The sequence below is a fragment of the Oncorhynchus mykiss genome, chromosome 26 (assembly GCF_057628025.1).
Source record: "Oncorhynchus mykiss isolate SJ-2025 chromosome 26, ASM5762802v1, whole genome shotgun sequence".
Taxonomy (NCBI): Eukaryota; Metazoa; Chordata; class Actinopteri; order Salmoniformes; family Salmonidae; genus Oncorhynchus; species Oncorhynchus mykiss.
This window is the reverse complement of record NC_143047.1, coordinates 28,691,760-28,704,405: the sequence shown is the minus strand read 5'-3', so window position 1 is coordinate 28,704,405 and position 12,646 is coordinate 28,691,760.

Genomic DNA, 12,646 nt, shown 5'->3' with positions numbered 1-12,646 from the left:
ACATATGACAGGGTGTGAGAGGTTAAAGCACCAGTCGTATAGTATTATTACATAGAGACCCAGGAAAGATCAGCAGGGCAGTAAATCAACATATAAATCTGGATGAGAGGATTGTCCATTCTAAACTTCACAGTATTTTTCTATGACGTGGAACACTGATTGATGTTATGCTTGTTATGTTATGCTCCGTCTATCTTTATTTTGGGCTGTTCGTTACCTGGAGGAAGAACAAAGCATGATGTCCATGAGAGGGCGGCTTGTTTGACGACTCTTCTGATGGGGAGACAGGGCTGGAAATATAACTAAGAGCTGGCCTGCCTGTAGTCCCATCCTACCCACCCACCTGTCTCCCTGCCTGTAGTCCCATCCTACCCACCCACCTGTCTCCCTGCCTGTAGTCTCATCCTACCCACCCACCTGTCTCCCTGCCTGTAGTCCCATCCTATCCACCTACCTGTCTCCCTGCCTGTAGTCCCATCCTACCCACCCACCTGTCTCCCTGCCTGTAGTCCCATCCTATCCACCTACCTGTCTCCCTGCCTGTAGTCCCATCCTACCCACCCACCTGTCTCCCTGCCTGTAGTCCCATCCTACCCACCTACCTGTCTCTGTGCCTGTAGTCCCATCCTACCCACCCACCTGTCTCCCTGCCTGTAGTCCCATCCTACCCACCCACCTGTCTCCCTGCCTGTAGTCTCATCCTACCCACCCACCTGTCTCCCTGCCTGTAGTCCCATCCTATCCACCTACCAGTCTCCCTGCCTGTAGTCCCATCCTACCCACCCACCTGTCTCCCTGCCTGTAGTCCCATCCTACCCACCCACCTGTCTCCCTGCCTGTAGTCCCATCCTATCCACCTACCTGTCTCCCTGCCTGTAGTCTCATCCTACCCACCCACCTGTCTCCCTGACTGTAGTCCCATCCTACCCACCCACCTGTCTCCCTGTAGTACCATCCTACCCACCCACCTGTCTCCCTGCCTGTAGTCCCATCCTACCCACCCACCTGTCTCCCTGCCTGTAGTCCCATCCTATCCACCTGTCTCCCTGCCTGTAGGCCCATCCTACCCACCCACCTGTCTCCCTGCCTGTCGTCCCATCCTACCCACCTTCCTGTCTCCCTGCCTGTAGTCCCATCCTATCACCTACCTGTCTCCCTGCCTGTCGTCCCATCCTACCCACCTACCTGTCTCCCTGCCTAGAGTCCCATCCTATCACCTACCTGTCTCCCTGTCTGTAGTCCCATCCTACCCACCCACCTGTCTCCGTGCCTGTAGTCCCATCCTACCCACCTACCTGTCTCCCTGCCTGTAGTCCCATTCTATCCACCCACCTGTCTCTCTGCCTGTAGTCCCATCCTACCCACCCACATGTCTCCCTGCCTGTAGTCCTATCCTATCCACCTGTCTCCCTGCCTGAGGTCCCATCCTACTCACCCACCTGTCTCCCTGCCTGTCGTTCCATCCTACCCACCTACCTGTCCCCCTGCCTGTAGTCCCATCCTATCATATACCTGTCTCCCTGCCTGTAGTCCCATCCTATCACCTACCTGTCTCCCTGCCTGTAGTCCCATCCTACCCACCTACCTGTCTCCCTGCCTGTAGTCCCATCCTACCCACCCACCTGTCTCCCTGCCTGTAGTCCCATCCTATCCACCTGTCTCCCTGCCTGTAGTTCCATCCTACCCACCTACCTGTCTCCCTGCCTGTAGTCCCATCCTATCACCTACCTGTCTCCCTGCCTGTAGTCCCATCCTATCACCTACCTGTCTCCCTGCCTGTCGTCCCATCCTACCCACCTACCTGTCTCCCTGCCTGTAGTCCCATCCTATCTCCTACCCGTCTCCCTGTCTGTAGTCCCATCCTACCCTCGCACCTGTCTCCCTGCCTGTAGTCTCATCCTACCCACCCACCTGTCTCCGTGCCTGTAGTCCCATCCTACCCACCCACCTGTCTCCCTGCCTGTAGTCCCATCCTTTCCACCCACCTGTCTCTCTGCCTGTAGTCCCATCCTACCCACCCACCTGTCTCCCTGCCTGTAGTCCCATCCTATCCACCTGTCTCCCTGCCTGTAGTCCCATCCTACCCACCCACCTGTCTCCCTGCCTGTAGTCCCATCCTACCCACCCACCTGTCTCCCTGCCTGTAGTCCCATCCTATCCACCTGTCTCCCTGCCTGTAGTCCCATCCTAACCACCCACCTGTCTCCCTGCCTGTAGTCCCATCCTACCCACCCACCTGTCTCCCTGCCTGTAGTCCCATCCTACCCACACACCTGTCTCCCTGCCTGTAGTCCCATCCTATCACCTACCTGTCTCCCTGCCTGTAGTCCCATCCTACCCACCCACCTGTCTCCGTGCCTGTAGTCCCATCCTACCCACCTACCTGTCTCCCTGCCTGTAGTCCCATCCTATCCACCCACCTGTCTCTCTGCCAGTAGTCCCATCCTATCCACCTGTCTCCCTGCCTGTAGTCCCATCCTACCCACCCACCTGTCTCCCTGCCTGTCGTCCCATCCTACCCACCTTCCTGTCTCCCTGCCTGTAGTCCCATCCTATCACCTACCTGTCTCCCTGCCTGTCGTCCCATCCTACCCACCTACCTGTCTCCCTGCCTAGAGTCCCATCCTACCCACCCACATGTCTCCCTGCCTGTAGTCCTATCCTATCCACCTGTCTCCCTGCCTGAGGTCCCATCCTACTCACCCATCTGTCTCCCTGCCTGTCGTCCCATCCTACCCACCTACCTGTCCCCCTGCCTGTAGTCCCATCCTATCATATACCTGTCTCCCTGCCTGTAGTCCCATCCTATCACCTACCTGTCTCCCTGCCTGTAGTCCCATCCTACCCACCTACCTGTCTCCCTGCCTGTAGTCCCATCCTACCCACCCACCTGTCTCCCTGCCTGTAGTCCCATCCTATCCACCTGTCTCCCTGCCTGTAGTCCCATCCTACCCACCTACCTGTCTCCCTGCCTGTAGTCCCATCCTATCACCTACCTGTCTCCCTGCCTGTAGTCCCATCCTATCACCTACCTGTCTCCCTGCCTGTCGTCCCATCCTACCCACCTACCTGTCTCCCTGCCTGTAGTCCCATCCTATCTCCTACCCGTCTCCCTGTCTGTAGTCCCATCCTACCCTCGCACCTGTCTCCCTGCCTGTAGTCCCATCCTACCCACCCACCTGTCTCCGTGCCTGTAGTCCCATCCTACCCACCCACCTGTCTCCCTGCCTGTAGTCCCATCCTTTCCACCCACCTGTCTCTCTGCCTGTAGTCCCATCCTACCCACCCACCTGTGTCCCTGCCTGTAGTCCCATCCTATCCACCTGTCTCCCTGCCTGTAGTCCCATCCTACCCACCCACCTGTCTCCCTGCCTGTAGTCCCATCCTACCCACCCACCTGTCTCCCTGCCTGTAGTCCCATCCTATCCACCTGTCTCCCTGCCTGTAGTCCCATCCTACCCACCCACCTGTAGTCCCATCCTACCCACACACCTGTCTCCCTGCCTGTAGTCCCATCCTACCCACACACCTGTCTCCCTGCCTCTACCTCACATTCCAGCTCCGTTTTCATTGCAAGATAAACATGGCATCTCACTCCAGAATCCTTTTGTAAATGTTTTCTGAAGCAGGCAAACAAAGTGCTTTGGAAAGTCAAATGAGTTAATTATTACAATGCTGTGTAGGACAATCAAAGCAAAGCAGAGCTCAGTCAAGTTAGTAACACTACTTTCCAGGTCAAACTCCACCCTCATGAATTACAAGCCACTTTCTCTATTAGATAGGCATTATGTACAAAGTGCTATACAATGACAAGATGGGAAAACAACCTCTTCTCTTCTCTTCTGCTTTCTAATATTTAACAACATACAGAAAAGGTTGGTAGATGAAAGGGTGATTGTGGAAGATATTTGTTGAGTGAATGAATGTGTTAACGCAGTAGGTTTTGGACGGTGTTGTAATTTCTGAGTTCATGCTTTTGAGGGCCTGGACAATTAGAACTCTGAAGAGTTCGTTGGCCAAGTTGTTGTTGGCAATGAGAACATTGACCACTGAAGGTTGTTGATGATTTGGAGATGATGTGAAAGTGTTCTAACAGTTTTACCTGTAGGCCTATGTGTGAATAGGGGTTAACCTCTTGGTTCAATCCCAGTCTAGTATCCTGACTGGGTTTAATCATTGTCACCTGTCTGACGGGTTTAGTGATGATGTCATAAGTCAGGAAGCCCTTTAGAAGTCAGATCTTTTATTGTCATGGCGACATCTGGGTTCACAATGGTGCGGTTTAGTGGAAGGGCCAGACGGGCCGATCGCTGCTTTAGGTTAAAACTTAAAAATAGTCCTAGTCTTCAGAAGCTGTGCTACAGGCAGGCAGGAAATGCTTAGATTTCTCTTCCCTTTTTTATTTGACTGGAATATTCAATAAATCCCCTGGATCTGGGGAGCAGGCGGTTGGGCTTAGATTCCCCTCCGTGCTAAGGCAAACTTCCCTTCCATATTTTAGCTTCACAAAGCTTTGTCACATGCAAAACCATTGTACTCTGTTATTTTTAGAGAAAAACCACTCTGCATGAAATATTTTCTCTTGACGTATATTGACATGAAGTATGGCCATGATGACATTGATGATAATGATTTAAGTTAAAGTCAAAGCAACTATTTCTGACTCCAAATCCTGTTATACTGATCTCTCTGAACTTCAGAGCTGAGTAACCTATTAGTATTAGCTGAGTATGAGTGTACTGAGTTAGCCCAGAATGAGAGTTTAAGACTATGCAAGACTATGTGGCCATGACGCATGGTCCAGCTCCCTCAGTAACCTGAGGCCAGGCTTATGGGCCCACCTGTCTCTAGTTGTGGAAGGACATGTCTTGGCTTGCAGCCTCTACCATTGAGACCTAACCTAATGCTAACGTTGGCTAATGTTAGCCGCTGTTGTTATTGTAATGGGGTCAACATGATGCTATTTCACTCTTTTGAGGCCAAAAGAGAGAGCGATACAGTGTTTTTTTCAACATATGTTGAAGAGGTTGTTATATATTTACTGCATTAGTTATCAGCTATATTTATTAGCTGTATGACATGCCAGTAAAACGTGTAACTTCAGCTGTGGTATAGCTTAACAATAAATGATGGAAAACATTTAGAGCATCATCCTAACTGGAGATGCTCTCCTGTAATTTCAACTTTTACATAAATCAAGTGTCATTGGTGTTTTTATTTTGGTGAAAATTTGAGGATATTCTCACATATCTTTGCTCACAATAATATCATGAGTAACCTGCCTAATTACTCACACATAACTTAAAGGTAAACACATGTTTTCCATCATTCTGTGTGCCTCAGATTACACAGGACACATAATTATTATAGGCCTCAACGTTTGGCAATCCAACCATGAACTGCCTCAAGCTTCTGCTTTTCACTTCGTCCCAGACATCATCACAGAGTAGCAGATGCCTGAATGTTCTCATTGTTCAACTGAAAGTTATATCAGTTTCATATCAGGTAACGTCTGTAAAATTGCATATTTGCGTCATTCAGAATGACTATAGTCTTGAGACTCCAGAACATTTATTAGACTTGAGCCATTTGGCCTTTAATCCATTAGGGATTTTTAGCTGCTGCCTTTGACACCAAACTAAAGGTGGAAATGCCATGCTATTCATTTTGTACAATGCCCTTCCATCCCAGGTGGATCTTGCATCTTGCATATTGAATGCACGTACCCAAAATAATTCTGTATTAAATGTGTTACTATGACCACACCGTGGCCTTCTCCTACTCCATCCAAATCAACTTTTTAGAAGTGACGGGTCTACACTAATTTGAGGTCTAAATGCAAATTAGTATCTCCCAAATACACATGCTTTAATTAGACCAGGACACGTGTTTCATATCAATGCGGGTCCATGGTTTGTGTTTCAAAGTGTTCTTTCTGCTTGTTTTACTTTTACTCTTGTAATTACTGCATTAAAGCATGTTTTCTTCTGGCAACATGTATCTACAGAAGGAATTAGCTAATGAATGTTTTTAGCCTTATGAACTTGAGTGGTGTTGAGCAGTGTTTTGCTCTGCCTTCGCCAGTACATGGTGTTGTAGAGCTGAGAGCAGCCACTAATGACCTTTAGCTGTGCTGGCAGGTTTTAAGTGTGATCAGTGGGTATATGTTTAATCGTGTTGTCCTCTGCCCCAGGAGATTATAGTAACGATACCAATTAGCCCAATCTCATTAGCCTAGAAGACTCCACTGACTCTCACATACACATTAAGGGCCCTGCCTAATCTGACAGTTCTGAAGTGGGCTGTGGGTGTACGGTGTGTGTTCACTGTATACCCTGGCCTTTGGGCATTGTGGTGTGTACGTGTGTCTTCTCTCTAAGTATGTATGCCTTGTGTGTGTGTGTGTGTGTGTGTGTGTGTGTGTGTGTGTGTGGACCTGTTCTGTATGTGTGTATGTCCTGGGTCTGTGTGTGTAAGGCTATAAGCTTAATTACTAGTCAGGGATCAGCTCCACAGAGTGGCTGTGTAATCCAGCTCTGTGTTTTCCTCCTCTGAGTCCTCTTACTGGGCGCATAAACCATATAACTTTCATGTGTGTTTGGACTTCTCTCCCCCCTGATGGTTCATTTATGAATTCCTGAGAGATGGGAAGCCGCGCTCCACTCACTATCTCAGGTGTAAAGCCCCATGTTTCCCCTTTTTTTACTCACTCTCTCTCTCTCTCTCTCTCTCTCTCTCTCTCTCTCTTTCGCTCTTTCTCTCTCTCTCTCTCTTTCTTTCTCTCTCTCTCTCTCTCTCTCTCTCTCTCTCTCTCTCTCTCTCTCTCTCTCTCTCTCTCTCTCTCTGTCTCGCTCGCTCTCTCCCTCTCTCCCTCTTTCGCTCTTTCCCTCTTTCCCTCTCTCTCTGTCTCTCTCGCTCTCTCTCCCCTCTCTTTTTTCCAGGACCAGGCCCAGGTCTGATTAGTGCCTATTAAAGATCAGAGGGGTAAGGGGGAAGTGTCCAGCTGCTCAGGGTGCTGCGCTGTGTTATATTTGGAATCTTTAGACTGTCCCGCTGGCGCTCCACAACACTTTATTATGTCACAGAGTTTATTAGAGTACTGGTGGGATTTGTATTGACGTTACTGGGGGATGGAGACATACATGACTTCCTGTTTCAGGGCATGGAGGAGAGGAGCAGCATGGTCGCAGGTTTCACTTTCCAGATAAAACAGAGTGGCTCGCTGACTTACTTCCTCTCTTCCTCTCTTTTCTTCTCTTTCCTCTCTTCCTCTGGGCCCACTGGTGCAGCAGGCCTAAAAATGGCTTCCTAAATGTAGCACTTGTACATAAACATTGACTACATGGAAAATGTGGGATTTTAGGGATTTGGGGGATGTTGGTCTTGGTGTTATACCCTCAGCGATGACATTTGCTTTGTCATGTGCCAACTTCCAGTAACAGATATTTTTTTTTACAGACATCTAGTTTAGAATAATATAAATGGTCCACGTTATGACAAAATAGAACATTTTAAGAAATTATGAAAATCTTTTATGCATATTTGAAATTGTTCACCTGGTTAATGTTACACAAATATTTATTTGAGGTGGAACATTGTGTTTGAATTAACCCCTTGTAAAAATCTCCTTTTCTCCTTTAATGTTACCTCTCTATCCTACTACACCAATATCTCCAGGACCTTCTCCATGATTTCATTTTGAACGTTAAACAGGGTATCTGAGCCCTGGCAGCTAATCAAAGAAAAATAACTGGAGGATGGCTTTGATAACTGAGCACTTTTCACACGCACCCAGCGTAAGCCATGTTTATGTACTGTCCTCTGCTGCAGGAAATTAAAGCTGTCGTCTACACTGTGTTTAGAGTAATTGGTCATTTTGTGTTATTCACATATTGTCAGGCTTCTACAGTTTCGCTCTACCTGTTATTGTAGAAAATAATTACTTTCGAGCTCAGACGATTTGAGGGATGGCAGATTATTTCCTTCCTTCCTCCCTTCTCTCTCTCTCTCTCTCTCTCTCTCTCTCTCTCTCTCTCTCTAGCTCTCTAGCTCTCTAGCTCTCTAGCTCTGTGGTGAATTTTCCAGGCCACATCCAGAAGTGGCTGACGAGTGAACGTCAAGGTACGGAACAGGGTGTGTGTCTCACTGGCATACACACCATGTCAAACTGAATTAAAGACGTCTTACTTAACACACAGGCCATTCGATCCGAGGGCTGACAATGATAGCATCAAATCCACAGTATGTGGCACCACTATACCAAACTTCAAGACTTTTGTTGTTGTTGTTATTGTTGCCTCTCTGGTAGTCATCGTATTTTTGGGGTGATATGAGGAAATTCGGTAAAGATAGATGAGGATGAGGAAAACATCTCTGCAACATACACAAAATGTCTGTGAGTGATTCCATCTCTGTATCTGTCACCATATTCCCACATTTTGCTGGTGGAATTCAAAAACAAGGTGCTGAGTGCAGTGAAATAAATTGCCATCTTTGGTTTATTTGTGTGCCTTGTAAACATACCTAACAGCCACTAGGCCAGAAGACAACAGAGAAGGGATTTCAGTAACCCTTCTAAAGTCAAGCAGCAATGTAACGAGGTCTGCCAAAATGACACTCAAGTAAGTTGTAATGACTACATTGTTTTTTCTCCCACCCTTCTTCCAAGTAGCTGGCACACAGAAGCTGGCGGCTCACGGATGTCTGTGTGTCTGTGTGCTCAGAGAACTTAAGGAGTTTTGAAAGTTAAAAGAAGGCTTTTTTCTTCCCGGATCCTGTGATGTTTCTCTGCCTTCTCTTATGTGTTGAGCCTGGTAGACGATGCTATTATGTTAGAGGAAGTAATATGGTTGTGACATCCTTCACTACCTATTTGAAAAGCACATTCGGCAGCTCGGCAGCGTTGTGAGTAGCAGTGCAACGCCTTTTCTTAACAAATGCACTTTTCCCTCACGTGCACTTTCAAGAAATCTTGTTAAACACAAAAGGAGCAGCAAGCAGCTTCTGTTGGACAAAAAGAAAGACAAAAAAATGAGTGAGGTGGGGAAAATATCTAACTTCAAAAAATGATTCTAAACGTGCTGCATGCCAGGTAGATGCACGGACGTCTACTCTTATTTAGCGTGTAACACCTGAAACGGTGCTGTTAGTGGGCTGAAAGGCTGACCTTGAATCGTCTCCTGTCAGCATCGTGTTAGTGCTCCTGCTTCCTGTCTAGGTGTGCTACCATCATGACATTGTTTATTCACTTTGATTCATCTGCTACAGTATCGACAGAAGATCTTCCTCTCTGTACTCCCTCCCTATCGTAAATCTTTCTCGTTAGCAATACGTATAGCTAGCAGATGAGCTACTTCAGTGTTATTATATGCGAAGAGCTGCCCTTGTGGTTGTTACTATGCATGGCAGTTATTGATATGCAGCTCTAATGATGTGCAGTACCTCTGCTAGTGGCACTTAGAGAAACATTGATTAAATGTGTTTTTAAGGGTCACCAGCACCCATTAGAATTAGCGTGCGCCCGCGAACCGCTTGTCATGCATGTCACACGGTCTCTCTCTCTTCCAGCTCTCCTCCTGTTCTCTCCATCTGGGGAGGGCTTGTCCATACTGGGCTCTGGTCCGCTCAGTGTGGCACATCAAACCCTATAAAGGGAATCATTTATGTGCCACTCCCCATTACTGAACAGCATGGAGACAGCTAATGAGGGACCACAGCAAAAGGAATATTTCCACCACTTTGCTTCTAGACGACACTGGCACAGAAAGAAACCCATGCAGGAGTCTTCTGGGAATCATTGTTTTTTTGAGGAGGGTAAAAAGAACAAAAGCAATGTGTGATTTTTTTCCCCGCCTTCTCTCCATCTTCTTCTCTTTTTTAGCCGTTAGTGCTATACCTCAGTTACGGCAACAGCTTGAGGTGAAGACTGCAAAACACACACAATTTTGTTAGTGTGAATATATGATGGTGGTGTGTGTCTGTTTGTGTGTGAGTGGGGGGTGGGGGGTTCTGTGTGAATATATGTTTACAGTAGATCCCTGGGTCCAGGAGTGTTTTGGCAGGTGCATGTGTATGTCGTGTGTGTGTGTGCGTGTGTGTTGGTGCGCTTGCTTGCACGTGTGTATGTACATGCGTGTGTGCGCGCTCCTGCATGTGTACGCGCATCGTCGTAAGTGTGTGTGTGTGCGCCCCCGTGCGTGTGTGTATAGAGGTCTAGTGTTGCTGATAAAAAGGTAGCTGTGACATTTCCAATTTGCCATGCACCAGCCCACTCCATCTCCTTCCCTGCTGCCTCTTACATGGTAGAGTAAGCCTCTAGGATTGACAATAATTACAGCCCGCATAAAATGAAGAGGGTAATATGAACACAGCTTTGCCATAATTGCCTTTTCATTATTTGCTAACAGTGAGCTATTCAGTCATAAGAAAGAGATTGCATAGTAATTGGCTGACAATGAGAAGCTGGGGCTCTGTTCAGTTGCTGTGGTAATTTCTGTGTTGCTGTGAAGGTTTTTTGGGGGGCTTTTTATAAATAATCTGAAGCATTAAACTGTAATTTAAAACTACAATTTCCAGCATGAATGAAAATCTTGGTATTAACATGAGCTCCTATTTAGAGTGGAACATCCTATTAGCTGCATTAGCACTAGTTGGTAAGTTTCCATATGGGCTGCCTCTAAACCAAATGGGGTTTAGACAGCTTTGTTTCTCTCTCAGTCAGTCTCATACTGAACCACACAGACAACAGTTATGGTGTTTGGGAAAAGACCCTCCTGTATGTGGTGTGTGTGTGTCTGTGGGAAAACCAGAGTGATGCAATAGGCTTAACTAAGGAAACACAAGCACATACACGCACACGCAAGCACACATTATTTCAGCATCAATCACATTCGTGTCCACTTATGATTTTATGAAGGCATAACTGGGCAGCTCTAAACTTCCTCTGTTAATATGAGCGGCACACAGCATTTAGTCTGTTCTGTTGTACCGAGGCAACATGACAATAGATAGGCCGGTACATCCGATAATGATTTCCAAAGCAATCCATCTCCTATATTACATCAGAAAGGGTTGGCAGCGCTGCGACGGGAGACCAATGTTAATTTGTCTAAATAGGATTTTGAGGTTATGGCTGGGGCTCTGGAGATGCAGCTACAATATAATCTCAAGGACAATAGAACAAGGCGTAGCAGCCTTGTGGTGTGTGTGTGTGTGTGTGTGTGTGTGTGTGTGTGTGTGTGTGTGTGTGTCTGGTTGGAAACACAGAGGACACAGCGGTATTGCTGATCCTTTATAAAAAAATAAAAGCCCTCTCAGGTATCGGGCAGATATGGGTTCAAGCTAGCTCTCCCAGTTCCAGGGCCATTTTGATTACCCCATCCTGAGTGTGGGGGGTGGGGGGAGTAGAACAGAGGACAGGCTGAGGTACATGGCTGTTAGCACTCAGCAAATGGAACAAGGGAGACATGCAAAGCTGAGTAATGTTGTTGGGTTTTATGTGTGAGAGTGAGAAAGAGAGAGAGAGAGAGAGAGAGAGAGAGAGAGAGAGAGAGAGAGAGAGAGAGAGAGAGAGAGAGAGAGAGAGAGAGAGAGAGAGAGAGAGAGAGAGAGAAAGAAACAAAAAGAGGGAGAGAGAGGCCCAGGACGTACTAGTTTTGGGAGTGAATGTGGATATAACATGACATTCCTGTGAAATGATTGTTTGTGGAAAGCTGGGGCTGGCCTAGTGTTTATTTGGAATGGGCTGGTTGGAGCATCGTGACTCTGTGGGATCCTGTCTCCTCTCCCAGGCATCTCCCATAGGCCTACTATACCACTACTTCAGCCAGCTAGCAGGTCCGTTACTCCTCTAACACAACTCTCAATCAATCTGTGCGTGGCACAGAGCTCTTCAGTGGTGGGTAGTAGGAGTCGTTTAGCTCAAGTGTTTGCATGAGAAGAAATAAATAACATTCACAGTGTTACTATCATTGGATGGGCCTGATGTTAGCCAGGCATTAACACACGTTTAGAAAGCAGCAAAACACAGCAGGACATAAAGACAATACTAGTGGAGATCGATGAGACATGGAAATAACAACATCACAGACAGACAGACAGACAGACAGACAGAGTCGCCCTGACCATAGAGAGCTTTTATTCTCTATGTTGGTTAGGTCGGGGTGTGATTTAAGGGTGGGTTATCTAGGTGAATTATATTTCTATGTTGGCCTAGAATGGTTCCCAATCAGAGGCAGCTGTTTATCGTTGTCTCTGATTGGGGATCTTATTTAGGTAGCCATTTCTCATTGTGCTTTGTGGGATCTTGTCTATGTATAGTTGCCTGTGAGCATTATATTAGCTTCACGTTTCATTTGTTCGTTTTGTTCTTTTGTTCTTTTAAAGTTTTCTATTCCAAAATAAAGGATGGAAACATACCACGCTGCATCTTGGTCCACTCCTTATAACGATCGTGACAGAGAGAGAGAGAGACTGAGAGCGTTAGGTTGAAATGATGGCTGAGGATGATTATGAAGTTACTGTAGTAATACCATTGATACCCTGTCTAGAACCCATCCTCACAGTTCTCTTCCCTTCTCTCCCCCTTCTCCTCCCTGATCATCAGACCCATATTACAGCCAGCCAGGGGCTCTCTCGTTTGAGGTGC